This window comes from Somniosus microcephalus, chromosome 34 (assembly GCF_052327205.1).
Source record: "Somniosus microcephalus isolate GS21.2 chromosome 34, FLI_Smic_1.0, whole genome shotgun sequence".
NCBI classification, from domain to species: Eukaryota; Metazoa; Chordata; class Chondrichthyes; order Squaliformes; family Somniosidae; genus Somniosus; species Somniosus microcephalus.
In genome coordinates, this window is record NC_141020.1 from 2926919 (window position 1) to 2948678 (window position 21760).

Sequence of the window (21760 nt, forward strand, 5' to 3'; positions counted from 1 at the left end):
GTTACAGAGGGTAGAAGGAGGCGGTCTTTGTGCTGGACAGGATATGGGTTCGGAAGCTCGGCTTGGGGTCAAAAACCACACCAAGGTCGCAAAAAAGTTTGAGTTAAGCCTGGGACAGCCGGTGAGGGGGGTGGAATCGGTGGAGAGGGAACAGAGTTTGTGGCTGGAAGAAGATTGTAGTGTATGTACCCGTCTACCCTTAAGGAAATTATTGTATGTAACCGTTCACCTTTAAGGGAACTACTTTAAGTGTGGCACTACTTGTTTGGCTTCTGTATACTGTAATACCGACAGTGACCACACCAGTATATAAGTGTTGTGACAGGATAACTGGGGCAGATTCGCCCGGACCTTCGAATAGTAAAGACCTGTTTTGTTTGTTACTTCTGAAGTCTGTGTATTTATTAACTGCACAACCCACAGACTTTACAGTGGCGACGAGTCCGATCGTACCCTGCGGCAAGATTACCAAAGCAAGAAGAGCGTCAAAGAGAGGCAACCGCCCTCCTCGTGCTGCTGGAAGAAAACACGAGGCTGCAGCAGGAGAAAGGTGGAAGACTTTAGCAACAAAAGCTTCCATCTGCAACAGGCACTGACTACCCTTCTACCACGGTGCGGAGTGAGCCGATCAGCTGGAAACAAGGCGGCCGAAGAGACTGTGAGTAGGGGAAGGTGTAGAAGTATCCAGAGGATAAGGGCAGAGCACTCGACCTCGGTCGAGGGGGAGCTGAGCCGGTCAAAAGTCGGGTCCAACGGCGTCGGGCGACAGCCGGACCGCGATCGGCGGGAAAAATCCAGGCAGCGACCGCAGCCACGAAGCGCTGAGCCTGTGAGTAGGCGCGGGAAGAGAAACCCAGCCGCAGCCGGGGAGGGGAACACCGGTCTGCGAGAGGGCTGGGGAGGCGAACGGGAACCGTGCGGGTGAGAGCCGGGTGCGGAGAGAGAGACTGCGAGGAGCCAGTCCAGCGGCTGAGCTGTTCTCCACCAACGGGGTACTCAGAGCCGGCAAAACCGAACGTACGGGAGTGGGAGAGAGACACAGCCGAAAACGGGGTGAGAGACTGCGCGAGAGCCAGTCCAGCGGCTGAACTGTCCTCCGTTAACGGGGTGTACCCAGCGCCGGTAGAGCCGTGCGGGCGGGAGGAGAAGACAGAGCCGAGTAGGGGGAGCTGTGCGAGAGCCAGCCCAGCGGCTGAACCTGTCCGCTGCGGGGAAAGCGTACCCCTTCCACCAGGAAGAAACGCGGGAAGCCGCCATTAGGCGGAGGAGCCGACAGAAGCGGGAAACCGCCATTGAAGTGGGCGGGGAGAGAAAGGAAGAGCGGGAAACCGCCAAATTCGCGGGAAAAGCCGCCATCTTAGAAAAAAAATACATAAGAATTTAAAGAAATATTTGTGTTGTACCCAAAGAAAGGAAGATGCCTAAGCGTGGGGACAGCAACGATTTTAACTCCGAAATAGAAGACTGGCCCACGTACGTGGAACGTATTGAGATACATTGTAAGGCTAACAAAATAGCTAAGGAGGAAAAAGCTGTAACCTTACTTAACATGATGGGTGCGAAAACATTCGGGTTGTTGAAACATCTTCTCTCTCCAGCTAAACCGGCGGATCAGACTTTCGAGGATATAGTAGCGGTGCTGAAGGATCACTTGAACCCCACACCGTTGAAGCTGGCTGAACGATTCAGATTCTATGCGAGAACGCAGAAGAAAGACGAAAGCAACGCGGAATACTTGGTCGAACTGCGGAGGCTAGCGAAACACTGCCAGTTCGGAGGGAATCTGACAGAGGCACTGCGAGACAAGTTCGTATGTGGATTGTCCAAAGAAGGGACGCAAAAGCGACTACTGGAAGAGAACAACCTCACACTTGACAGGGCTGTCCTTATAGCCGCATCATACGAAGCCGCAGCAAAAGGAACGGCGGTAATGCAGCGGAAGGCGGTGGCACTAGGGGTGGACCACATCACCTCGAGGACTACGAAATGCTATCGTTGTGGGAAGACAACACACGACCAGAAGCGTTGCTGGGGTAAAAACCAAGAATGCCGGAAATGTGGCAAGATCGGGCACATAGCTAAAGTGTGCCGGTCAGGAACGACGTACAACAATAACGAGTCCTCACAAAAATGGTACAGAAAGGTACAAGAGGCGACTAGGAAGAGTCTGAAGGAACAGAAGTCGGACTCACACTCCAAATGCAAAGGACTGGACAGTCTGAGAATCCACAATGTGAGCAATGAAGCTGACCGACAAACTATCTGGATAACGCTACAGATTGCAAAGGTCCAAGTAAAAATGGAAGTGGACACCGGATCGGCGTTGACGGTCATGAATAAGCATGACTATAAGAAATTTTTCAAGCATATTCCACTACGGGATACGGAACTAGTACTACAGACATACACGGGGCACAAAGTATTCCCCATCGGAATGATAGAAGTCAAGGTGAGATACAAGGATAAAGATCATCACCGGTTGGACCTGTATGTATTGCCTGAGGGAGGACCACCACTCCTGGGACGGGAGTGGATCCGAAAAATAAAATTGGACTGGCAGTCCCTAAACACCATGACGGTGGATTCCGAAAAAGAGGATGTCAAACCTGAACGGTTGTCCAGAATATTGGACGAAGCTAAGGAGGTATTCCAGCAAGGACTGGGAATGCTGCGAGGTATTAAAGCAAAGGTTAAGATTGCAGAAAATGCAAGCCCAAAGTTTTTTAAGGCCAGATCAGTTCCTTACGCAATACGACCAGCGGTGGAGGCAGAACTGGAAGAACTTGAACGATCAGGGGTTCTGTCAAAAGTGGACTGGAGTGAGTGGGCCACGCCCATTGTTCCCGTCATGAAGTCCTCACCGAGTAATAAGCCTGGGGGACCGGGGAAGGTCCGTATCTGCGGAGATTTCAAGGTTACTGTGAATCCGGTGCTTCACACGGTACAATACCCGCTTCCGCGGATTGAAGATATCTTTGCTTCGTTGGCTGGAGGGAAACATTTCACGAAAATAGATCTGGCTCAAGCATATCTACAGATGGAGGTCGAGGAAGAGTCACGCCAGTACCTCACCATCAACACTCACAGAGGCTTGTATCGCTACAATAGACTGGTCTTTGGGGTAGCTTCGGCGCCAGCAATTTGGCAGAGGGCCATGGAACAGGTGTTACAAGGAATTCCAAGCACGCAGTGCTACTTAGATGACATATTAATCACGGGAAAAGATGAGGAAGAACACCTCACGAATTTGAAACTGGTACTCACCAGGTTGAAGGAGTATGGCCTTCGGGTTAATCGCAAGAAGTGTGAGTTCTTCCAAAAACGGATCTCATACTGCGGTCATGTCATTGGCCGAGAGGGACTGCATAAGTCACCCGAAAAGATAGAAGCGGTTGTGAAGGCCCCCGCCCCAGGAAACGTATCACAGTTAAGATCATTCTTGGGGTTGATTAATTACTATCACAAGTTTCTGCCAAATTTATCCACGGTACTGCATCCGCTGAATGACCTGTTGCGGAAAGAAACACCATGGAAGTGGAGTGAGGAATGCAAAAAGGCTTTTCGCAGAAGCAAGGAGTTGATTACCTCTGAAGAAGTGTTGGCTCATTTCAACCCAGCATTACCCCTTCGTCTAGCTTGCGATGCTTCCCCGTACGGAATTGGGGCAGTACTCTCGCATAGGCTACCAAATGGCTCGGAAAGGCCAGTGGCTTTCGCGTCCCGATCATTGACACCCGCGGAGCGAAATTACGCCCAAATAGATAGGGAGGCCCTCAGTCTTGTGTGGGGCGTGAAGAAATTCAACCATTACCTACAATGTAAAAAGTTCACATTGCTGACAGACCACCAGCCGTTGGTGTCCATATTCAACCCAAATAAGGCCGTTTCCACCATGACAGCACAAAGGTTACAAAGGTGGTCCGTGTTACTTGGGGCACACCAATACGAAATTGAGTACAAAAGGTCTAAACAGCATGGAAATGCTGATGGGTTGTCACGCTTGCCATTGCCGATGGTAGAAGAAGCGAGTATAGTGGACCCAGTAGAGTTGTTCCACTCATCCATAGTGGAGTGTCTACCGATAACAAACTCAATGATTGAGAATGAGACAAGGAATGACCCGACTCTTTCACGAGTCTATGATGTAACGGTGGAGGGATGGCCAGCACAGAGCGAACCAACACTGCAAGCATTTGCACAGAGGAAAGAACAACTGTCAGTGTGTCGAGGAACCTTGATGTGTGGATCTAGAGTGGTGATTCCACCCAAACTCCAAAAGAAGGTGCTAAAGGAGCTGCATGAAGGACATCTGGGGGGAGTAAAGATGAAAAATCTAGCAAGAGCGTTTGTGTGGTGGCCAGGCATTGATAGAGACATAGAGGAGATCACGAAGAACTGCCTAGGATGTCAGAGGGTTCAGAATGCGCCACCACAGGCTCCTCTGCACCCATGGGAGTGGCCCTCATCTCCCTGGCAAAGAGTACACATCGACTTTGCTGGTCCATTTATGGACTCGATGTTCCTAATAGCGGTAGATGCCCACTCCAAGTGGCCAGAAGTAATTAAGATGACCACCACCACGACGGAAAAAACCATCACGGTGTTAAGGACTATGTTTGCTCGGAATGGCCTGCCAGAACAGATCTGTTCTGACAATGGACCGCAATTTGTATCTGAGGAATTTAAGAAATTCTTAAAGAGCAATGGGGTTAAACATTACACGTCAGCCCCATACCATCCCGCCTCCAATGGATTGGCTGAAAGGTTTGTCCAGACCTTCAAGAAGGCCGTAAAGGCCATGAGTAATGAAGACATAAGTTTACAGCATAAGGTGGATAGTTTTTTGTTGGCATACCGAAATGCAACCCATGCGGTCACGAATCAAACTCCCACGATGATGTTTGTAATAGACGCCTACGATGTCGGCTGGATTTACTCAAACCAAACGTCAGAAGGGACGTAGAGAACCGGCAATTCCAGGGCATGAACGAAAGGGCCACTAGATCCTTCCAGACCGGTCAACGAGTTTTGGCCCGGGACTATCGTACTGAGAAATGGCAGCCTGGAACGATTGGAAAAAGGCTAGGCCCGTTGATGTACACTGTGGACATTGGAGACAATATAATAAGGCGCCATGTTGACCAGATCATAGGGTCCGCCACAAATGGGCCCCCGACTTCACCACCTTACCCGGATAAGGTTGAGACTGAGTTACCCAGAACACCTACGTCCGATCTGGTAGTTCTGGAGTCAGAGGAACCTGACACTGTGCTTCGAGCCGATTCAACTTTACCAGAAACACCTACTAGCCCGCTTGGAATGACGACACCACTGCGGCGTTACCCGGACAGAATCCGGAAACCTCCCGAAAGACTGAATCTATGAACTGTCTTAAATAAATCTGTATATATATATGTGATAATGTATGTCCACTATGGACTCAGTATGTTGAAAGCTAAAAAGGGAGGATTGTAGTGTATGTACCCATCTACCCTTAAGGAAATTATTGTATGTAACCGTTCACCTTTAAGGGAACTACTTTAAGTGTGGCACTACTTGTTTGGCTTCTGTATACTGTAATACCGACAGTGACCACACCAGTATATAAGTGTTGTGACAGGATAACTGGGGCAGATTCGCCCGGACCTTCGAATAGTAAAGACCTGTTTGTTTGTTACTTCTGAAGTCTGTGTATTTATTAACTGCACAACCCACAGACTTTACAAAGATGATGACTTCAGTCTTCCTAAAATTGAACTGGAGGAAATTGCAACTCATCCAAGGCTGGACACTGGACAATCAGTACTGGACAAGAGGCAATGGGAGGATCGAGAGAGGTGATGGAGAGCTCAATATTCCATTCTTCTTGTCCCTTCTCTGTGTGATTCACATTTGATTGACTTCCCCAAAGACCAGTTCCTTACAGTTGGGATCGGCGACTGAGGATTTGAGGGAAATAGTTACAAAGGCACGGGCACATGAACCAGTGGCCAATCTTGTGCTGTGATATAACAACAGAAAATGCTGGAAACACTCAGCAGGCCAGGCAGCATCCATGGAGAGAGAAACAGAGTTAACGTTTCAGGTCGAAGACCCTTCGTCAGAACTGGAAAAAGCTGGAGATGTAACAGACATTAAACAGGTGCAGAGACAGGGGGGGGGTGGGTGGGGGGGGGGAGGGGAGGAAGGAGTAGAAAGAACATCCCGTACTTTTGTAAGAGGCAGGAAAGATAAAATGTTGCAAATGGGAATGGCAAAAATCATACTGCATGAAAAATAGGGGCAGGGATAATTATCTGAAATTGTTGAACTCAATGTTGAGTCCAGAAGGCTGCAAAGTGCCCAATCGAAAGATGAGGTGCTGTACCTCGAGCTTACGTTGAGCTTCATTGCAGCAATGCAATAGCCCGAGGACAGAGAGATCAGAGTGGGAGTGAAGCGGTGAATTAAAGTGACAGGCGACCGGAAGCTCAGGGTCACCCTTACGGACTGAACGGAGGTGTTCCGCAAAGCGGTCGCCCAATCTGCGTTTGGTCTCCCCAATGTAGAGGAGACCACATTGTGAGCAGCGAATACAGTATACTAAATTGCAAGAAGTACAAGTAAATCGCTGTTTTACCTGGAAGGGGTGTTTCAGATTCAGATTCAGATTAGATTTATTTGCCATATGTAACAAGTACAATGGAATGCTTGTTCCCCGTGGGGACGCGTCAGCTATACATACAGCGCCGCGTTCAGAGTCAATACAATGGCTTCCCGTGGCAGTGGGAGCACGATGTCCCTCAGCCGCTCCGTCCTCCTCTTCACCGCGGCCTCCTCCTCACTATTGCCGGCTCCACGTGTGGTGGCCTGCTTCTCCCGCTCTAGCCACCATGCCCGGCTCCCATCCGGACTGCGAGTTACCCGAAATGGAGCTGCCAGACAGTGGGAAGGGGGGAGGTATAAGGACCTGAGCTAAGAATGGCCAAACCCATTTTACACGGGATCCTTAATGCTCACAGAGAAGAGAGATTTTCATCCCATTAGCCTGTGCTAGATGCCAACCTAGGTCTCAGAGGTGAAAGCTCAGTGCTGTTAGCAATAAAGTGCAATGAAATCGATGGTTATCCTTAAGAGTATCCCGATGACTTAATGTCAGCAGCAAGTGGAGTTATAATGAAACTTGAAAAAGCAGCTTAGAGTATTCTTCTCGACACGAGGTGGATCGAGATAGAGAAAAGCCAGCCCGTTGTCAAGGAAACTGTGGCAAAATGAAATGAAACAAGGAAGTTTTCGCAGTGTTAAAGCAATGAGACGTGTCAGAAACCTGTCGGCAACAATGAAGTTGCAGGGAGAATAGGCAGGAAAGAGCTTGAGAAGTAGCGGTTTGGGAGAAAAAGGGGCAAGGGGCTGTGATGAACAACATGAGATGCCAAGGTCCAGGTTCAAATGTGACCTTCGCTCTGCGCAGGAACCGAAGCATTTAAATCAGCAGCGGAGCTTCAGTGGGTGAGCAGACAGAGATTGAGAGCTACCTGGGCTGCAGCAGCTGACTCCCAGTTACCCGTGCGCCACGTGCTGCACCATGCAAGATTGCTCCTTGAACTATCTCTGCAGGTGAACAGTATAATTACAGCAGGAATGTTACACTTCAGTTAGCCAGTTAGTCAGTTGCAGCTCTCTGCTGTTTCCAATGTCCATTTCGCCAAATGTAGCCTTAAATCATAGTGTTACACCAAAGCCAGTAATGCACCTGTCTCTCTTCATTTACTCCCCGTCTCTCCAGAGATGTCAGCACAAAATTCAGGCTGACACCTCAATGCAGCGCTGAGGGAGCGCCACACTTTCGGAGGGGCAGTACTGAGGGAGCGCCGCACTGTCGGAGGGACAGTACTGAGGGAGCGCCGCACTGTCGGAGGGGCAGTATTGAGGGAGCGCCGCACTGTCGGAGGGGCAGTACTGAGGGAGCGCCGCACTGTCGGAGGGGCAGTACTGAGGGAGCGCCGCACTGTCGGAGGGGCAGTACTGAGGGAGCGCCGCACTGACGGAGGGGCAGTACTGAGGGAGCGCCGCACTGTCGGAGGGGCAGTACTGAGGGAGCGCCGCACTGTCGGAGGGGCAGTACTGAGGGAGCGCCGCACTGTCGGAGCGGCAGTACTGAGGGAGCGCTGCACTGTCGGAGGGGCAGTACTGAGGGAGCGCCGCACTATCGGAGCGGCAGTACTGAGGGAGCGCCGCACTGTCGGAGGGGCAGTACTGAGGGAGCGCCGCACTGTCGGAGGGGCAGTACTGAGGGAGCGCCGCACTGACGGAGGGGCAGTACTGAGGGAGCGCCGCACTGTCGGAGGGGCAGTACTGAGGGAGCGCCGCACTGTCGGAGGGGCAGTACTGAGGGAGCGCCGCACTGTCGGAGCGGCAGTACTGAGGGAGCGCCGCACTGTCGGAGGGGCAGTACTGAGGGAGCGCCGCACTGTCGGAGGGACAGTACTGAGGGAGCGCCGCACTGCCGGAGGGACACTACTGAGGGAGCGCCGCACTGTCGGAGGGACAGTACTGAGGGAGCGCCGCACTGTCGGAGGGGCAGTACTGAGGGAGCGCCGCACTGTCGGAGGGGCAGTACTGAGGGAGCGCCGCACTGTCGGAGGGGCAGTACTGAGGGAGCGCCGCACTGTCGGAGCGGCAGTACTGAGGGAGCGCCGCACTGTCGGAGGGGCAATACTGAGGGAGCGCCGCACTATCGGAGCGGCAGTACTGAGGGAGCGCCGCACTGTCGGAGGGGCAGTACTGAGGGAGCGCCGCACTGTCGGAGGGGCAGTACTGAGGGAGCGCCGCACTATCGGAGCGGCAGTACTGAGGGAGCGCCGCACTGTCGGAGGGGCAGTACTGAGGGAGCGCCGCACTGTCGGAGGGGCAGTACTGAGGGAGCGCCGCACTGACGGAGGGGCAGTACTGAGGGAGCGCCGCACTGTCGGAGGGGCAGTACTGAGGGAGCGCCGCACTGTCGGAGGGGCAGTACTGAGGGAGCGCCGCACTGTCGGAGCGGCAGTACTGAGGGAGCGCCGCACTGTCGGAGGGGCAGTACTGAGGGAGCGCCGCACTATCAGAGCGGCAGTACTGAGGGAGCGCCGCACTGTCGGAGGGAGCACTGCACTGTCGGAGGGGCAGTACTGAGGGAGCGCCGCACTGTCGGAGGGGCAGTACTGAGGGAGCGCCGCACTGTCGGAGGGGCAGTACTGAGGGAGCGCCGCACTGTCGGAGGGGCAGTACTGAGGGAGCGCCGCACTGTCGGAGGGACAGTACTGAGGGAGTGCTGCACTGTCGGAGCGGCAGTACTGAGGGAGCACTGCACTGTCGGAGGGACAGTACTGAGAGAGTGCCGCACTGTCGGAGGGACAGTACTGAGGGAGTGCCGCACTGTCGGAGGGGCAGTACTGAGGGAGCGCCGCACTGTCAGAGGGGCAGTACTGAGGGAGCGCCGCACTGTCGGAGGGACAGTACTGAGGGAGCGCTGCACTGTCGGAGGGGCAGTACTGAGGGAGTGCCGCACTGTCGGAGGGACAGTACTGAGGGAGTGCCGCACTGTCGGAGGGGCAGTACTGAGGGAGCGCCGCACTGTCAGAGGGGCAGTACTGAGGGAGCGCCGCACTGTCGAAGGGGCAGTACTGAGGGAGCGCCGCACTGTCGGAGGGACAGTACTGAGGGAGCGCCGCACTGTCGGAGGGGCAGTACTGAGGGAGCGCCGCACTGTCGGAGGGGCAGTACTGAGGGAGCGCCACACTGTCGGAGGGGCAGTACTGAGGGAGCGCCGCACTGTCGGAGGGGCCATCTTTCGGATGAGATGTTAAACCGAAGCCCCTTCTGCTCTCTCAGGTGCTTGTAAAATATTCTGTGGTAATATTTCAAAGAAAAGGGGAGTTCTCCCCACTGTCTTGGCCAATATTTATCATTAAAACCAACATCACTAAAAGACAGATTATCTGGTCATTATCACATTGCAGTTCGTGGGAGCTTGCTGTGCGCAAATTGGCTGCCGTGTTTCCTACAAAACGCTTTACAGCCAATGAAGTACTTTTGAAGTGGAGTCACTGTTGTAATGTGGGAAACGCAGCAGCCAATTTGCGCACAGCAAGCTCCCACAAACAGCAATGTGATAATGACCAGATCATCTGGTTTCACTGATGTTGATTGAGGAATAAATATTGGCCCCAGGACACCAGGGAGAACTCCCCTGCTCTTCTTCAAAATATTGGGATCTTTTACGTCCACCTGAGAGAGTAGACGGGGCCTCGGTTTAACGTCTCATCCGAAAGACGGCACCTCCGACAGTGCAGCACTCCCTCAGCACTGCACTGGGAGTGTCAGCCTAGATTTTTGTGCTCAAGTCCCTGGAGTGGGACTTGAACCCACAACCTTCTGACTCAGTAGGCGAGGTGTTGCCCAGAGTCACAGCTGACACTGAGGGAGAGGGAGATGTGCTGATAGAAACTGCCTTTGGTGTGAGCCTATGTCATTGGCTGGAAGCCCACAATATCACAATCTCCTGTCTGGGTTGAAGATCGACCAAAGGGGCATGTGGAAACACCTCTACCTGCCCAATAGAATATTAAAGGTGACGAGGTAGGAGATCTGTACAACCCAAATTAGATTCTGAAATCCATTTTGTTGTTTCGACTGTGACATTTCAGGCAGTTTAAACCTGGTATTATTCCCTCTCTGGTAATTATTGGGTAATGACTTTTTCCAAAGCTATTCAAGAATACATCCAGGGGCCAGAGGAGATTCCGCCCCGCTTCACATCCTCTTCAAAAAGCCCCCCGCAAGCTTCGAGGGTCATTATTTCCAGTTGTGTTAGCTTTTCCCATTCCCCGGTAGGGAACGCTCATTTCCTTCTGCTCTCTCCCCTTAACAAGAATCAATCAGTGCTGTAAATCTGTCTGGAACCCTCAATCCCTCCTCTCGCTACAGACATCGACCCAGCTGCTTTGTAAAGTCGTCAATCGATCCAGAGCCAAATCCCTTCTCTGGGAGGCTGTTCCACGTCTCTCTGAATCTCTTCACCTTGCTCGAGGTTTGACAACATCGATTCTGATTGAAAGTCAATCAAAGCCCAGGAAAATGTCTCAAATAATTGGCCAAACTCTCATCAAATGCTTACAAACAGGGGCGGGGGGGTGGGTGGTGAATCTTGAAGCCTTCAAGGAGCGGGACATTGATGCAACAATTAACTTCGAGCCGCCTGTCCACCGGGATCAAAAACAAACCCTGATCCTCAGCACAGACCCTGCTGTCTCTGGAGTATCGACAGAGTTCAGCTCGGAGTCACTGAGAATGCTGAGCACGGAGAGACAGAAATGGATTAATCTTGAACAGCAGACAGTTCGCACACTCCCAACAATCGAACCGAACACAGCCCAAAGTCACAACAAAAGCGGGGGAGGGGGGGTTCCCTTTTCACAACAATACATCAGGCAGAGAAATGGTGATTTCAACTGGTGCCTTGTTTCCAGAGTGAGGCTGGTTGCTGAGGCCCATGTTCAATTACATCAAATTAAATAAAATTACATCGCAGAAAGAGGCGGTTCAGCCCAACCAGTCCCTGTTTATCCTCCTCTCCAGCAGAATCCTAATCCCCTCTTCCCAAATCCCATTGTCTCCCTTTCCTTCAACTGCCTGTCAAACCTGTGTAGAGGGAGCTTTACTCTGTATCTAACCCGTGCTGTACCTGCCCTGGGAGTGTTTGATGGGGACAGTGTAGAGGGAGCTTTACTCTGTATCTAACCTGTGCTGTACCTGCCCTGGGAGTGTTTGATGGGACAGTGTAGAGGGAGCTTTATTCTGTATCTAACCTGTGCTGTACCTGCCCTGGGAGTGTTTGATGGGACAGTGTAGAGGGAGCTTTACTCTGTATCTAACCCGTGCTGTACCTGCACTGGGAGTGTTTGATGGGACAGTGTAGAGGGAGCTTTACTCTGTATCTAACACGAGCTGTACCTGCCCTGGGAGTGTTTGATGGGACAGTGTAGAGGGAGCTTTACTCTGCATCTAACACGAGCTGTACCTGCCCTGGGAGTGTTTGATGGGCCAGTGTAGACGGAGCTTTACTCTGTATCTAACCCGTGCTGTACCTGCCCTGGGAGTGTTTGATGGGACAGTGTAGAGGGAGCTTTACTCTGTATCTAACCCGTGTTGTACCTGCCCTGGGAGTGTTTGATGGGACAGTGTAGAGGGAGCTTTACTCTGTATCTAACCCGTGATGTACCTGCCCTGGGAGTGTTTGATGGGACAGTGTAGAGGGAGCTTTACTCTGTATCTAACCCGTGCTGTACCTGCCCTGGGAGTGTTTGATGGGACAGTGTAGAGGGAGCTTTACTCTGTATCTAACCTGTGCTGTACCTGCCCTGGGAGTGTTTGATGGGTCAGCGTAGAGGGAGCATTACTCTGTATCTAACCCGTGCTGTACCTGCCCTGGGAGTGTTTGATGGGACAGTGTAGAGGGAGCTTTACTCTGTATCTAACCCGTGCTGTACCTGCCCTGGGAGTGTTTGATGGTACAGTGTAGAGGGAGCTTTACTCTGTATCTAACCCGTGCTGTACCTGCCCTGGGAGTGTTTGATGGGACTGTGTAGAGGGAGCTTTACTCTGTATCTAACACGAGCTGTACCTGCCCTGGGAGTGTTTGATGGGACAGTGTAGACGGAGCTTTACTCTGTATCTAACCCGTGCTGTACCTGCCCTGGGAGTGTTTGATGGGACAGTGTAGAGGGAGCTTTACTCTGTATCTAACCCGTGCTGTACCTGCCCTGGGAGTGTTTGATGGGACAGTGTAGAGGGAGCTTTACTCTGTATCTAACCCGTGATGTACCTGCCCTGGGAGTGTTTGATGGGACAGTGTAGAGGGAGCTTTACTCTGTATCTAACCCGTGCTGTACCTGCCCTGGGAGTGTTTGATGGGTCAGTGTAGAGGGAGCTTTACTCTGTATCTAACCTGTGCTGTACCTGCCCTGGGAGTGCTTGATGGGGACAGTGTAGAGGGAGCATTACTCTGTATCTAACCCGTGCTGTACCTGCCCTGGCAGTGTTTGATGGGACAGTGTAGAGGGAGCTTTACTCTGTATCTAACCCGTGCTGTACCTGCCTGGGAGCGTTTGATGGGTCAGTTTCGAGGGAGCTTTACTCTGTATCTAACCTGTGCTGTACCTGCCCTGGGAGTGTTTGATGGGGACAGTGTAGAGGGAGCTTTAGTCTGTATCTAACCCGTGCTGTACCTGCCCTGGGAGTGTTTGATGGGACAGTGTAGAGGGAGCTTTACTCTGTATCTAACTCGTGCTGTACCTGCCCTGGGAGTGTTTGATGGGACAGTGTAGAGGGAGCTTTACTCTGTATCTAACCCGTGCTGTACCTGCCCTGGGGGTGTTTGATGGGACAGTGTAGAGGGAGCTTTACTCTGTATCTAACCCGTGATGTACCTGCCCTGGGAGTGTTTGATGGGAAAGTGTAGAGGGAGCTTTACTCTGTATCTGACCCGTGATGTACCTGCCCTGGGAGTGTTTGATGGGACAGTGTAGAGGGAGCTTTACTCTGTATCTAACCCGTGCTGTACCTGCCCTGGGAGTGTTTGATGGGACAGTGTAGAGGGAGCTTTACTCTGTATCTAACCTGTGCTGTACCTGCCCTGGGAGTGTTTGATGGGTCAGTGTAGAGGGAGCTTTACTCTGTATCTAACCTGTGCTGTACCTGCCCTGGGAGTGTTTGATGGGGACAGTGTAGAGGGAGCATTACTCTGTATCTAACCCATGCTGTACCTGCCCTGGGAGTGTTTGATGGGACAGTGTAGAGGGAGCTTTACTCTGTATCTAACCCGTGCTGTACCTGCCCTGGGAGTGTTTGATGGTACAGTGTAGAGGGAGCTTTACTCTGTATCTAACCCGTGCTGTACCTGCCCTGGGAGTGTTTGATGGGACAGTGTAGAGGGAGCTTTACTCTGTATCTAACACGAGCTGTACCTGCCCTGGGAGTGTTTGATGGGCCAGTGTAGACGGAGCTTTACTCTGTATCTAACCCGTGCTGTACCTGCCCTGGGAGTGTTTGATGGGACATTGTGTAGAGGGAGCTTTACTCTGTATCTAACCCGTGCTGTACCTGCCCTGGGAGTGTTTGATGGGACAGTGTAGAGGGAGCTTTACTCTGTATCTAACCCGTGATGTACCTGCCCTGGGAGTGTTTGATGGGACAGTGTAGAGGGAGCTTTACTCTGTATCTAACCCGTGCTGTACCTGCCCTGGGAGTGTTTGATGGGACAGTGTAGAGGGAGCTTTACTCTGTATCTAACCTGTGCTGTACCTGCCCTGGGAGTGTTTGATGGGTCAGTGTAGAGGGAGCTTTACTCTGTATCTAACATGTGCTGTACCTGCCCTGGGAGTGTTTGATGGGGACAGTGTAGAGGGAGCATTACTCTGTATCTAACCCGTGCTGTACCTGCCCTGGGAGTGTTTGATGGGACAGTGTAGAGGGAGCTTTACTCTGTATCTAACCCGTGCTGTACCTGCCCTGGGAGTGTTTGATGGGTCAGTTTAGAGGGAGCTTTACTCTGTATCTAACCTGTGCTGTACCTGCCCTGGGAGTGTTTGATGGGGACAGTGTAGAGGGAGCTTTACTCTGTATCTAACCCGTGCTGTACCTGCCCTGGGAGTGTTTGATGGGACAGTGTAGAGGGAGCTTTACTCTGTATCTAACCTGTGCTGTACCTGCCCTGGGAGTGTTTGATGGAACAGTGTAGAGGGAGCTTTACTCTGTACCTAACCCGTGCTGTACCTGCCCTGGGAGTGTTTGATGGGACAGTGTAGAGGGAGCTTTACTCTGTATCTAACCCGTGCTGTACCTGCCCTGGGAGTGTTTGATGGGGACAGTGTAGAGGGAGCTTTACTCTGTATCTAACCCGTGCTGTACCTGCCCTGGGAGTGTTTGATGGGACAGTGTAGAGGGAGCTTTACTCTGTATCTAACCCGTGCTGTACCTGCCCTGGGAGTGTTTGATGGGTCAGTGTAGAGGGAGCTTTACTCTGTATCTAACCCGTGCTGTACCTGCCCTGGGAGTGTTTGATGGGACAGTGTAGAGGGAGCTTTACTCTGTATCTAACCCGTGCTGTACCTGCCCTGGGAGTGTTTGATGAGTCAGTTTAGAGGGAGCTTTACTCTGTATCTAACCTGTGCTGTACCTGCCGTGGGAGTGTTTGATGGGGACAGTGTAGAGGGAGCTTTACTCTGTATCTAACCCGTGCTGTACCTGCCCTGGGAGTGTTTGATGGTACAGTGTAGAGGGAGCTTTACTCTGTATCTAACCCGTGCTGTACCTGCCCTGGGAGTGTTTGATGGGACTGTGTAGAGGGAGCTTTACTCTGTATCTAACACGAGCTGTACCTGCCCTGGGAGTGTTTGATGGGCCAGTGTAGACGGAGCTTTACTCTGTATCTAACCCGTGCTGTACCTGCCCTGGGAGTGTTTGATGGGACAGTGTAGAGGTAGCTTTACTCTGTATCTAACCCGTGCTGTACCTGCCCTCGGAGTGTTTGATGGGACAGTGTAGAGGGAGCTTTACTCTGTATCTAACCCGTGATGTACCTGCCCTGGGAGTGTTTGATGGGACAGTGTAGAGGGAGCTTTACTCTGTATCTAACCCGTGCTGTACCTGCCCTGGGAGTGTTTGATGGGACAGTGTAGAGGGAGCTTTACTCTGTATCTAACCCGTGCTTTACCTGCCCTGGGAGTGTTTGATGGGACAGTGTAGAGGGAGCTTTACTCTGCATCTAACCCGTGATGTACCTGCCCTGGGAGTGTTTGATGCGACAGTGTAGAGGGAGCTTTACTCTGTATCTGACCCGTGATGTACCTGCCCTGGGAGTGTTTGATGGGACAGTGTAGAGGGAGCTTTACTCTGTATCTAACCCGTGCTGTACCTGCCCTGGGAGTGTTTGATGGGACAGTGTAGAGGGAGCTTTACTCTGTATCTAACCTGTGCTGTACCTGCCCTGGGAGTGTTTGATGGGTCAGTGTAGAGGGAGCTTTACTCTGTATCTAACCTGTGCTGTACCTGCCCTGGGAGTGTTTGATGGGGACAGTGTAGAGGGAGCATTACTCTGTATCTAACCCGTGCTGTACCTGCCCTGGGAGTGTTTGATGGGACAGTGTAGAGGGAGCTTTACTCTGTATCTAACCCGTGCTGTACCTGCCCTGGGAGTGTTTGATGGTACAGTGTAGAGGGAGCTTTACTCTGTATCTAACCCGTGCTGTACCTGCCCTGGGAGTGTTTGATGGGACAGTGTAGAGGGAGCTTTACTCTGTATCTAACACGAGCTGTACCTGCCCTGGGAGTGTTTGATGGGCCAGTGTAGATGGAGCTTTACTCTGTATCTAACCCGTGCTGTACCTGCCCTGGGCGTGTTTGATGGGACAGTGTAGAGGGAGCTTTACTCTGTATCTGACCCGTGATGTACCTGCCCTGGGAGTGTTTGATGGGACAGTGTAGAGGGAGCTTTACTCTGTATCTAACCCGTGCTGTACCTGTCCTGGGAGTGTTTGATGGGACAGTGTAGAGGGAGCTTTACTCTGTATCTAACCTGTGCTGTACCTGCCCTGGGAGTGTTTGATGGGTCAGTGTAGAGGGAGCTTTACTCTGTATCTAACCTGTGCTGTACCTGCCCTGGGAGTGTTTGATTGGGACAGTGTAGAGGGAGCATTACTCTGTATCTAACCCATGCTGTACCTGCCCTGGGAGTGTTTGACGGGACAGTGTAGAGGGAGCTTTACTCTGTATCTAACCCGTGCTGTACCTGCCCTGGGAGTGTTTGATGGTACAGTGTAGAGGGAGCTTTACTCTGTATCTAACCCGTGCTGTACCTGCCCTGGGAGTGTTTGATGGGAGAGTGTAGAGGGAGCATTACTCTGTATCTAACACGAGCTGTACCTGCCCTGGGAGTGTTTGATGGGCCAGTGTAGACGGAGCTTTACTCTGTATCTAACCCGTGCTGTACCTGCCCTGGGAGTGTTTGATGGGTCACTTTAGAGGGAGTTTTACTCTGTATCTAACCTGTGCTGTACCTGCCCTGGGAGTGTTTGATGAGGACAGTGTAGAGGGAGCTTTACTCTGTATCTAACCCGTGCTGTACCTGCCCTGGGAGTGTTTGATGGGACAGTGTAGAGGGATCTTTACTCTGTATCTAACCTGTGCTGCACCTGCCCTGGGAGTGTTTGATGGGACAGTGTCGAGGGAGCTTTACTCTGTATCTAACCTGTGTTGTACCTGCCCTGGGAGTGTTTGATGGAACAGTGTAGAGGGAGCTTTACTCTGTACCTAACCCGTGCTGTACCTGCCCTGGGAGTGTTTGATGGGACAGTGTAGAGGGAGCTTTACTCTGTATCTAACCTGTGCTGTACCTGCCCTGGGAGTGTTTGATGGGTCAGTGTAGAGGGAGCTTTACTGTGTAACTAACCTGTGCTGTACCGGCCCTGGGAGTGTTTGATGGGGACAGTGTAGAGGGAGCATTACTCTGTATCTAACCCGTGCTGTACCTGCCCTGGGAGTGTTTGATGGGACAGTGTAGAGGGAGCTTTACTCTGTATCTAACCCGTGCTGTACCTGCCTGGGAGTGTTTGATGGGTCAGTTTCGAGGGAGCTTTACTCTGTATCTAACCTGTGCTTTACCTGCCCTGGGAGTGTTTGATGGGGACAGTGTAGAGGGAGCTTTAGTCTGTATCTAACCCGTGCTGTACCTGCCCTGGGAGTGTTTGATGGGACAGTGTAGAGGGAGCTTTACTCTGTATCTAACCCGTGCTGCACCTGCCCTGGGAGTGTTTGATGGGACAGTGTAGAGGGAGCTTTACTCTGTATCTAACCCATGCTGTACCTGGCCTGGGAGTGTTTGATGGAACAGTGTAGAGGGAGCTTTACTCTGTACCTAACACGTGCTGTACCTGCCCTGGGAGTGTTTGATGGGACAGTGTAGAGGGAGCTTTACTCTGTATCTAACCCGTGCTGTACCTGCCCTGGGGGTGTTTGATGGGACAGTGTAGAGGGAGCTTTACTCTGTATCTAACCCGTGATGTACCTGCCCTGGGAGTGTTTGATGGGAAAGTGTAGAGGGAGCTTTACTCTGTATCTGACCCGTGATGTACCTGCCCTGGGAGTGTTTGATGGGACAGTGTAGAGGGAGCTTTACTCTGTATCTAACCCGTGCTGTACCTGCCCTGGGAGTGTTTGATGGGACAGTGTAGAGGGAGCTTTACTCTGTATCTAACCTGTGCTGTACCTGCCCTGGGAGTGTTTGATGGGTCAGTGTAGAGGGAGCTTTACTCTGTATCTAACCTGTGCTGTACCTGCCCTGGGAGTGTTTGATGGGGACAGTGTAGAGGGAGCATTACTCTGTATCTAACCCATGCTGTACCTGCCCTGGGAGTGTTTGATGGGACAGTGTAGAGGGAGCTTTACTCTGTATCTAACCCGTGCTGTACCTGCCCTGGGAGTGTTTGGTGGTACAGTGTAGAGGGAGCATTACTCTGTATCTAACCCGTGCTGTACCTGCCCTGGGAGTGTTTGATGGGACAGTGTAGAGGGAGCTATACTCTGTATCTAACACGAGCTGTACCTGCCCTGGGAGTGTTTGATGGGCCAGTGTAGACGGAGCTTTACTCTGTATCTAACCCGTGCTGTACCTGCCCTGGGAGTGTTTGATGGGACATTGTGCAGAGGGAGCTTTACTCTGGATCTAACCCGTGCTGTACCTGCCCTGGGAGTGTTTGATGGGACAGTGTAGAGGGAGCTTTACTCTGTATCTAACCCGTGATGTACCTGCCCTGGGAGTGTTTGATGGGACAGTGTAGAGGGAGCTTTACTCTGTATCTAACCCGTGCTGTACCTGCCCTGGGAGTGTTTGATGGGACAGTGTAGAGGGAGCTTTACTCTGTATCTAACCTGTGCTGTACCTGCCCTGGGAGTGTTTGATGGGTCAGTGTAGAGGGAGCTTTACTCTGTATCTAACATGTGCTGTACCTGCCCTGGGAGTGTTTGATGGGGACAGTGTAGAGGGAGCATTACTCTGTATCTAACCCGTGCTGTACCTGCCCTGGGAGTGTTTGATGGGACAGTGTAGAGGGAGCTTTACTCTGTATCTAACCCGTGCTGTACCTGCCCTGGGAGTGTTTGATGGGTCAGTTTAGAGGGAGCTTTACTCTGTATCTAACCTGTGCTGTACCTGCCCTGGGAGTGTTTGATGGGGACAGTGTAGAGGGAGCATTACTCTGTATCTAACCCATGCTGTACCTGCCCTGGGAGTGTTTGATGGGACAGTGTAGAGGGAGCTTTACTCTGTATCTAACCCGTGCTGTACCTGCCCTGGGAGTGTTTGGTGGTACAGTGTAGAGGGAGCTTTACTCTGTATCTAACCCGTGCTGTACCTGCCCTGGGAGTGTTTGATGGGACAGTGTAGAGGGAGCTATACTCTGTATCTAACACGAGCTGTACCTGCCCTGGGAGTGTTTGATGGGCCAGTGTAGACGGAGCTTTACTCTGTATCTAACCCGTGCTGTACCTGCCCTGGGAGTGTTTGATGGGACATTGTGCAGAGGGAGCTTTACTCTGGATCTAACCCGTGCTGTACCTGCCCTGGGAGTGTTTGATGGGACAGTGTAGAGGGAGCTTTACTCTGTATCTAACCCGTGATGTACCTGCCCTGGGAGTGTTTGATGGGACAGTGTAGAGGGAGCTTTACTCTGTATCTAACCCGTGCTGTACCTGCCCTGGGAGTGTTTGATGGGACAGTGTAGAGGGAGCTTTACTCTGTATCTAACCTGTGCTGTACCTGCCCTGGGAGTGTTTGATGGGTCAGTGTAGAGGGAGCTTTACTCTGTATCTAACATGTGCTGTACCTGCCCTGGGAGTGTTTGATGGGGACAGTGTAGAGGGAGCATTACTCTGTATCTAACCCGTGCTGTACCTGCCCTGGGAGTGTTTGATGGGACAGTGTAGAGGGAGCTTTACTCTGTATCTAACCCGTGCTGTACCTGCCCTGGGAGTGTTTGATGGGTCAGTTTAGAGGGAGCTTTACTCTGTATCTAACCTGTGCTGTACCTGCCCTGGGAGTGTTTGATGGGGACAGTGTAGAGGGAGCTTTACTCTGTATCTAACCCGTGCTGTACCTGCCCTGGGAGTGTTTGATGGGACAGTGTAGAGGGAGCTTTACTCTGTATCTAACCTGTGCTGTACCTGCCCTGGGAGTGTTTGATGGAACAGTGTAGAGGGAGCTTTACTCTGTACCTAACCCGTGCTGTACCTGCCCTGGGAGTGTTTGATGGGACAGTGTAGAGGGAGCTTTACTCAGTATCTAACCCGTGCTGTACCTGCCCTGGGAGTGTTTGATGGGGACAGTGTAGAGGGAGCTTTACTCTGTATCTAACCCGTGCTGTACCTGCCCTGGGAGTGTTTGATGGGACAGTGTAGAGGGAGCTTTACTCTGTATCTAACCCGTGCTGTACCTGCCCTGGGAGTGTTTGATGGGTCAGTGTAGAGGGAGCTTTACTCTGTATCTAACCCGTGCTGTACCTGCCCTGGGAGTGTTTGATGGGACAGTGTAGAGGGAGCTTTACTCTGTATCTAACCCGTGCTGTACCTGCCCTGGGAGTGTTTGATGAGTCAGTTTAGAGGGAGCTTTACTCTGTATCTAACCTGTGCTGTACCTGCCCTGGGAGTGTTTGATGGGGACAGTGTAGAGGGAGCTTTACTCTGTATCTAACCCGTGCTGTACCTGCCCTGGGAGTGTTTGATGGTACAGTGTAGAGGGAGCTTTACTCTGTATCTAACCCGTGCTGTACCTGCCCTGGGAGTGTTTGATGGGACTGTGTAGAGGGAGCTTTACTCTGTATCTAACACGAGCTGTACCTGCCCTGGGAGTGTTTGATGGGTCAGTTTAGAGGGAGCTTTACTCTGTATCTAACCTGTGCTGTACCTGCCCTGGGAGTGTTTGACGGGGACAGTGTAGAGGGAGCTTTACTCTGTATCTAACCCGTGCTGTACCTGCCCTGGGAGTGTTTGATGGGACTGTGTAGAGGGAGCTTTACTCTGTATCTAACACGAGCTGTACCTGCCCTGAGAGTGTTTGATGGGTCAGTTTAGAGGGAGCTTTACTCTGTATCTAACCTGTGCTGTACCTGCCCTGGGAGTGTTTGATGGGGACAGTGTAGAGGGAGCTTTACTCTGTATCTAACCCGTGCTGTACCTGCCCTGGGAGTGTTTGATGGGACAGTGTAGAGGGATCTTTACTCTGTATCTAACCTGTGCTGCACCTGCCCTGGGAGTGTTTGATGGGACAGTGTAGAGGGAGCTTTACTCTGTATCTAACCTGTGCTGTACCTGCCCTGGGAGTGTTTGATGGAACAGTGCAGAGGGAGCTTTACTCTGTACCTAACCCGTGCTGTACCTGCCCTGGGAGTGTTTGATGGGACAGTGTAGAGGGAGCTTTACTCTGTATCTAACCCGTGCTGTACCTGCCCTGGGAGTGTTTGATGGGTCAGTGTAGAGGGAGCTTTACTGTGTTTCTAACCCGTGCTGTACCTGCCCTGGGAGTGTTTGATGGGACAGTGTAGAGGGAGCTTTACTCTGTATCTAACCCGTGCTGTACCTGCCCTGGGAGTGTTTGATGGGTCAGTTTAGAGGGATCTTTACTCTGTATCTAACCTGTGCTGTACCTGCCCTGGGAGTGTTTGATGGGGACAGTGTAGAGGGAGCTTTACTCTGT